An 8,844-nucleotide genomic window follows, 5' to 3' on the forward strand; every position below is an offset into this window, starting at 1 on the left:
AATTGGAACGTTGGGCCCAGAAGTACACCTCAATCATGCCCCATTGGCGGGGGCTGTATTGCTCGCGGTGGCATCAAAAACCATAGTGCCCACATTATCGAGGAGGTTCCATTCCTATAAATATTTATATACTGCCTCCGCATGCGCTTTCCTGCTTCCGCTTTCGAGTCTAGGAGCACCAAGCAATTGATGCCACTCATGAGCCGAGACTAGGATCGAAAGGCGATCAATTTTCTTGTATTTGTCTTCCGGCGCCGATTGTAGTTTGCCGTCCCAGGGTACACCCACAATCTCAGTTACTTTTAATTTTGCTTCATTTCGGATCCCATCTTTAAGCAACTCGCGATGTCCGTGGCGATTCCTACGGACAGTTTCTCGACTCAAATATACATCTTCTAAAGTCATCCCGGCTGCTATAAGGGTTGTTGCTCAGACCCGTGCGGCCATTCGATGGCTAATTTTGGCTCTATCCAAAACTACCGTGACATTTGGACTCATGATCTTTCTTTTTTTGGGGTTCGAAGATGGCAATTTACTCGTATAAGTGACATCTATTTCTTCGCCATCTTCCATTTGCTCCAATAATTCATTGATGTCTTCGTCATCGTCGAAAATATAATTGGCATAATTCGTGGTAGTCTTACTTCGATCAACTGAAAAATCAAATGAATAAAAAAAAATTAATCGCGAATTCATGAGATAAATTCCCAAATCTAGATACAGGGGAGCAATTTCCTCAAATCTATTTATAATATTCCGTCTCAGAATTTCAGAGATTCTAGTTTACTCTCCGTCAAACAGTGCAGATAAAATGGAGGAAAACGAGCCCAAGTTGAGCTCTGCGAGTCAATAATTAGTACAACACTTCAAATTGTTTTTATTGAATTGTAAAAGAGAGCACTTTCCATCCCACGGATCACAATGTGAATAAAAAATTTCCCTTTATTCAACATTCATCGTAAAATCTCCATTAATGTTCGCAAAAGATCGATTCTGATTTCGCACACATTCAGTCATTAAGGAATGAACAAGAACTTTTTAAATGTTTATTTCATAATAATACCTATTTTAAAAGAAAATGCTCCTTTTATTGCAAAATTGGCGAACTCTCTCTTCAAGACATAATAGAGCTGTAAACAACCCTCGAAAAAGGCTTTAGAGAAGGATAAACCCATTATTAACGTACTAGTGAGTAATTTTTTTTTAATCGATGGATATTGACATATAAATCAAATTTTCCTAACGGTTTTTTGCATTTCGAGTGGGGCGCATATTAGAAAAAAACTAAAACCCTTTGAAAAGGCCTTTTTTCCAAATTGTGAGGAAATGGTTAACTTTTTTCAATTTTTTATAAAATTCTATTTTAAAATTCTGATCAAGTTCTACATTTTTTCTCTTATGTGTTTTTTCGATTGATCACGTTTTGAGCTCGTGATTTCAGTTAGTTTATAAATGTTATTAAAAATGAAAGTACTAGTGGTTTTTTTCTCACTGAGCTATAGCTTTCAATATTTAGATGCAATTTTGCAAATAGTTTTCCTATTTTTGGGTGATGCATTCATGAAAAAAAAAAATGATACTATAGTTCGGAATCCATCTGGGAAAACTTTGGTGCATCAGTAGCGCTTCAGGCGGCAGAGAGTGGGGGTAGGGTAAACCCACATTAAGTGGTAACGGAACCCGTCGCACGTATAGGTTAGGAGTCCCCCCTATCGGTATTGCAGGTTCCCGTGGTTTTTTGGATTTTGTACGTGAAAAGTACAAAAGCCCATAAAATATAAATAAATACATATAAATAAATAATAATGGTATGGAAACATTCTACATCATCTTCTGACTCGTAAAAGTACTTCCCTCTTACAATTGGTGCCCTGTAAAGGACATGTTACCCACTGGATACCACCCAATCATCATAAACAAGTTTTTACGAAAATGACGCAACAAAAGTACGTTTTTGTACTCAAAATCTCTGTCGTGGACCTCACTCGATCGCTCTCTTCTCATAAAAATAGCCATCGGCTAAGAAAAATCTACGAAAAAATCTGTTTTTCTACCACGACTTGGCAGATTCCTACAAATAAAATGGTGTCGGCGTTGCCCTTGTCCTTGCCGTTAAGTAATTTGCAATTTTTTTTGCATAAATAAGAAAAGTATGAGAAGAGAGCGATGCGTTCCAATACTTTCAATACGGGGAAAAAGTTTCATTGGTTCTCATTGTATAGAATCCAAGAAAACTTGTTTTTGATAAACGTCTTTTTGTGGTCGGTTCCGTTACCCCTTAAGGGGTTCCCCCCCCCCCGCCCCTAACCACTACGTGCGACGGGTTCCGTTACCCCTTAATGTCAAAGAGTGGTGGACGAGGCGATTCAATTCATTGGGTCAAAGAAATTGGTGTTTGATACTTTATGTTTCAAGCTTTGTACATTTTAATAATACCTATTTTTTTCAAATTTTCGATATACTGAGAATATTATTTTCTTCATGGACAAAATATATAGCCGAGAAAAATATGTGACATATGTAAGATCAATGTCAAGTATCTTTTTGGGGGAAAAATGGCATTAGGCAAATACAACTCCATTTCATAGAAATATTTTTTGAAACAATTTAATCAATTTCATAAGGATTCTTTGAGATTAAAAATCTATATAATCAATCAATCAGTCAGCTTTTCAATAGTATATAAGGTCACCTAAGACTCATATATATACTAAAGATTAATATTTCATCGAAATCTGCAATTCATATAATTCACGAAATCAATGTGATTGATGACAAACATTGAAAGAAATAATAAATTAGTAGACACTGTATTAACGTTTTGGAATGATTCATTAATTATGATAATTTTTGGCCCCGCAATATCAAGGAATACTCATGAAATTGATTGAACTGCTTCAAAATTACCCCTATAGAGTGGATTTTTGAGAAATATAATTTAGCCTGTCTTGAATAAATTTTACGCCGCTCTTTCAGATTGATATGACTTCGCCTAACGTCATTTTTCCCCCAAATATATCTTACATTTATATTACATATATATATTTTCCCCGGCAATATATTTTGTCCATGAGAAAAATAAAATCCTCAATAGATCCGAAATTCTAAAAATCCAAGGAAAAGAGTTACTAAAATGTGCAAAACTTGATACACAAATTATAAAAGACCAATTTCTTTGACCCCATGAATTGAATCACCTCTTCCACCACTCCCTGACATTAACGTGGGTTTGCCTTACCCCCACTCTGCCACATGAAGCGCTACTGATGCACCACAGTTATCACAGAAGTATTCTGCCCTATATTATCATTTTTTTATGATTACGTCATCCAAAAGTATGAAAACTATCTACAAAATTTCAACTAAATATGGAAAGGTATCGATCAGTAAGAAAAACAACCACTAGTACAATCATTGTTAAATAAAATTTATAAAATAATTGAAATTGCGAACTCACAATGTGATTAATCGAAAAAATCTAGAAAACAAAAAATATAGAACTCATTGAGAGCTTTAAAAAAGAATTTTATGACCAATTTGAAAAAGTTGACCATTTCTTCACAATTCGAGAAAAAAGCCTTTTCAAAGACTTTTCTAGTGTTTTTCTTATATGCATTCCACTCGAAGTGCAAAAAATCATTAGAAAAATTTGATCTACGTATCAACATGTATCGATCAAAAAAAATTAGCCACTAGTACGTCAACAATCACTTAGTGAGCGGAAATCAGGGCTGTTTGCAGCTCTATAATTCTTCTTATATGCTGGAAAGTTCAGTGATTCAACAGAAAAACAAGAATTGTGATTTCGCGGAATACATTTGGAATGAAAAGAAACGGCAAAATATTTGTTGATATCATTTTTGTATCTCATTCTTCTCTACAAAAAGGGACTCATTTATAATTTGCTATCCTCTTCAGATTGGGAGATATTCCATGAAATTTGTTATACGTATTCGTTCAAATTTACTGGGGGAATGAGTGATTCCTCAAATCAAAATAAATAGTGGGATTATTATTTATTAAGATAACCATTCATACCAACATACATTGTTCCAATGATTCCGTTATTTCTTGCCCTTTTGCTTCCGAAGGGAAGCATTATTTTTGGTCGATTTTTCGATTTTCTAATTTTCATTGCAAATGATCTAGAATGTCATGAAACGTGAAAAAATGATGTTTTTGAGGTTGCGTCTGTACGTATGTATGTGCAGAATGGCTGTTTTGGGGGTTTATTTTTAGAAATTTTAACATAAATACGGTGAAATTCGCAGATAAAAACTTGAAATTTTTACTGATGATAGCTATGAATCAGCCCCACTTTGTGGCTCCATTTGGGCTCAATCGGTCCAGTAGTTCCTGAGATATTGCCAATTGTTTAAATTTCGTTTTTCAGCTATATCTCCTCAATAAATGCACCGATTTCAACTTTTTTTTTTCAAAATATTCGTCTCGATGATCTCTACCTGAATCATTCATAATACATAGACCAATCACTGCTGAGTCTAGGAATATTGCCGTTAATCGGTTTTTTTGTGAAAAACGTTGTGCGCGCCATAACTCGATAAAAAATATTAATATCGATTTGAAATTTGGTATGCTTGTAGCTTTTATGACATAGATAGATGGTATTTTGAATGGGCAAAATCGACCGAGCGGTTCGCGAGATATTCAATTTTTTGTGGAAACCCATTTTGGCCAATAACTCCTTTACTTCTCGAGGGATTAAATTTTTTTTTTTTTTAAATACTTGTCTCGATGACCTCCTATTCCATATGAAAGAAGAAAAGTTGCACTATGGAATACCATCTGGAATGAGAATGATTTTTTTGAATTCGAATGGGACGTGTATTCATCAGCACAGATCAGTCTGTTTTGGAAAATACGAATGAAATCGAGAGAAATAATTGAATCGGAGTAAAACCACATAATTTTACATATGAAATTTTTAAGAGGACGAAATGATTTTATATACTACGGTTGAAATAATAAAAATAAAAAATAGACGATGCACTTCTTCCCTTCGGAAGCTTATAACCAATGTAATTGGTAGCAGAAAAATGAAGACTTTTGACATAACAGTGTGGTGTCACAAGTCTTCTGTCGAATAGGGTCGGTCGCCTGCTTGTTTCTTCAGTACTATCAAATGATGTTGCTGTGTCAATGATTTTATCTAAACGACTCTTTTCTCGTTCTTTTCTATGCTCGTTCAATATAATTCTAGCATCTTCGTTCTTTATTTGATTCACTTGGGTCTGATGAGCGATATCGAACAAATTGTCCAAAAAATATTGAAAATCAATGATCTTCTGTTGTGCCGAGGGATATTTCTCCTTCCTAGATCCTAGCTTGATAATAGATTTATAGCGCTGCACTAATTTCTCCACTTTAGTTATTGCATGCGACTCCTTTACAATTGGAATGCTTTCATGTTTCCAAAACAGAGCACACTTTCGCACAACATACATTGCAGCTTGGCGAGGCACAAGTTTCAGTGCAACATGCCTCGTATAATGAAAGTAACATTGCAGAGCTTGTCTATTTGAAGGCAATTGATGGCCATCAATATCCGGGATTGCCTTACCGATTAATAAGATATCCAACGTTTGTCGCGTTTGGGACATATTGGCGCATACTTTTTTGGATTGTAGCAGAAATTTTAACTCAATAACCGCTCTGATGTCAACTGTTCGGAAGTCTTCCTTTGACTGACCTTCAGAGCAGCTAGTAAAAATTGTTAGCGGGCGTTTTGTGACAAGAGTGCCAAACTAAGTGAAAACATTAGCCCAAAAGAGATGGAGAATGAGCGAGACATTTGGCGACTCCTATCATAAATCGCCGCTCCGTGGTTCATTGAAGGTCTTCAGGTAATATTCGTCTTAATAGTCTTACATACCGAGCGAGTAAATTACTTTTATTGCGGATTAATTATTGAAACTTTCTAAGAAAATACATGAAGAATGCAAAACGTTTTAAAATGGTATTGAATAAATTTTTCAATATTTTCTCTCTGAAATATTTTTCACACATAAGTTTTCGCCTCCATGTGTATCGGTATACACATGATCTTTTGCATTTTGGGGTTCGCCGTTTTATCTAGTCGTTATTTCATTTCTGTCATATGATTTTAAACTTCAGAAGTTCAGACACAATTACATGGCGACTCAAGTAATTGCGGCGTTATTTATTTCGGGAATTTTTACGGAATTAGAACGAAAAAATGATGAAAACTTGCATAAAAAAACGAATATTCTCTTTCAATTTTGAAAATGTTGATGAATACAAATCTAATTTCAACCGGATAACTGATATTTATGAGCTTTTGCTTGAGAGAAAAATGTCAACCTTGATCCCATATAAACATAGGGGGAACGCACGCTATACGGATAGAAATTGCGTTTTTGTGCATAATTGGTCCATGCGAAATGATCCTAGTTTTTACTCGAAGTACGTCAAAATTTGTGTAACGAACAATACTTGTCATAAAATCGACATCAAACGTCATGATTATGGTTTGAAATAAATTTTTTACGTTTTTTCCATGGTACTTTTTCAAAAAGTTTTTTCTCCCTGTATTGCCTAATTTTTTGTGGAACTTCAGAATCTGTGAAATAGACAATTTATTTTTCCGTTCCACTAAAATTTAATATTTTTCAACTTGCGCTGTAGACGAGCAGAAAATGCATGGGAAAAGGACAGAAATGAATATTACGTACAGTGGGTAAACGGACGAAGGTACAATTGTCCTTTAATATCTAGGAGATGCCCAATGCACCGGCCTAACATTCCCACTACCTGACCCACGACCGCCATAAAGTAATTTGACTTTTCACCAAAGATTATGGTTACGAACTACCAGTAGGTCAGGTATTTTCTTGAAACTTTGAATCACGTGTACCGTGTGAAAAAACATTTCGAAAATCTAAAAAAAAATTATATCACTACATCTCTTAATTTTCCATCGAATTATGACATTGCACAAGTAGAATGTGGAATTTTACTTCCTTGGGTCTACCTAATGTGTATATATATAAATAAAATACAATGATTATTATTATTGTTATTATTTATTTAAAAAAAAATATATATATATATTTTTATACCATGTTTTAATTTTATATAATTATTATTATGAGATATAATTTTATTTATACATATATATATATACAAATAAAAATTATAATTGTAACAAATACATAGGCATACATACATAATAAGTATATAAAATAAGTGTGGTATTTAAGTTCAAGAAGGAATTATTCCTAAGTTATTCATGGCGGAATAGATTGCTGATAATAAACGTTACATTCTTTTTTCAAAAAAGGATCAATTTCGCTCCAGAATTACGGAAAATATACGTAATTTTTATTGAATATTTCTCTCCGTGTACTCATACGTGTATTTCTGCTATATTCTTCATATATTCATTATGAAATTGAAATATATACTGTAGGCGGCAAATTTCATATATTCTGAATACAAAGTGAATATGAGAATCGTCGATTCCGCGTATATTTTACATATAAAGAACCCTCGTTATTTTTCCGTGGGGCGCATTTTCACACAGAGAAAACGTAAGAGAAAAACACTAGATTTTTATCAAAATACTACAGTCCAACGTAATATATCATTTTGCAAGGTCATTGTGAACATCGAGAAATATCGTCTTGTATCCCGTCGCCCTCCACTATTCTTTTTACTTTAAACATTCGGCCTGTTGACAAATGAGAATTCGAGTCACAGACCAGACGATTGTAAACAGACCATTGTTTTACGTTTTACTTCACTTTAAGAATATATTTTCTCTCCTCATGCACGTTTGGACCCTTGTAGTCATTGATTCGAATAAAGATAGACAGTTGGTTCAGCAAGTCACCACTAGATGCCTGGCGGGGCAGGAGGATAGGAGCAATGTCAATAGACGAATGGGACATCGGCGGAAAATGAAGATTTCACTCTATTTCAATAAAAAAATATATTTTTTTTAGATTCCGATATAAATTGAGGCTGTTGTATATAGGCCCCTAAGATATCCCAAAACGTGGGGAAAAAGAAATTGTTTTTTCAAAAGTTACACAAAATTTAAATTTGGAGGTAATACTCATGGAAAAAAATACTTGAATTGAGTATAAAATATCCTTGAACTAAGTATATTTTATGCTCGAATCAAGTATATTATATATTATATACTTGATTACGAGTATATTTTATACTCAATTTGGGGATGGGTATTTCAATTCAAAGATGATTGTTTTGTATCAGGCCGGGTTATCACAAACCCGCTTTAAGTGTACGTAGAGAAAACAGTGGATTAGCTTTAGAGAACAGTTTTAGAAGAAGATCGTTGAAAATTAATGAGCAAAATTGGGATTAATTTTAAACCAAAATATACTCAATTTTAGAAAAAATATCTTCTAAAATCTGGAAATTTTTCAATTGAAGGGGAATTTTGCAAAAATGGTGGTATTGATATCCGAGCCTGGGGGGGGGCTAGTTTGTAAAGAGAGGGGTTTTAGAAAGAGGGTTGTCAAAAAATACCTCCGAAACTAAGGGAGATAGCGTATATTTATTAAAAATTTGGGGGGAGGGGTGAACGTGCACTGAAAATTCGCAACCAAAAATTGAGTCCGTGAGTGATTCAAAAATATCACCGAAACTAAGAGACAGCGAATTTTTATTGAAAAATTCGTATACAATAATACGAATGTAATTGTCATACATCGAGAAATCACCTTGTCTCCCCCCTTTCCCGCCTAATTTTTCAATAAAAATTCGCTATCTCTCTTGGTTTCGGAGATATCCTTGAAGAACTCACCGACTCAATTTTTTTGATTGTGCATTCTCAAT

The sequence above is a fragment of the Diachasma alloeum genome, unplaced genomic scaffold, assembly GCF_001412515.2.
Source record: "Diachasma alloeum isolate Michigan unplaced genomic scaffold, Dall2.0 Dall_scaffold_00193, whole genome shotgun sequence".
Taxonomy (NCBI): Eukaryota; Metazoa; Arthropoda; class Insecta; order Hymenoptera; family Braconidae; genus Diachasma; species Diachasma alloeum.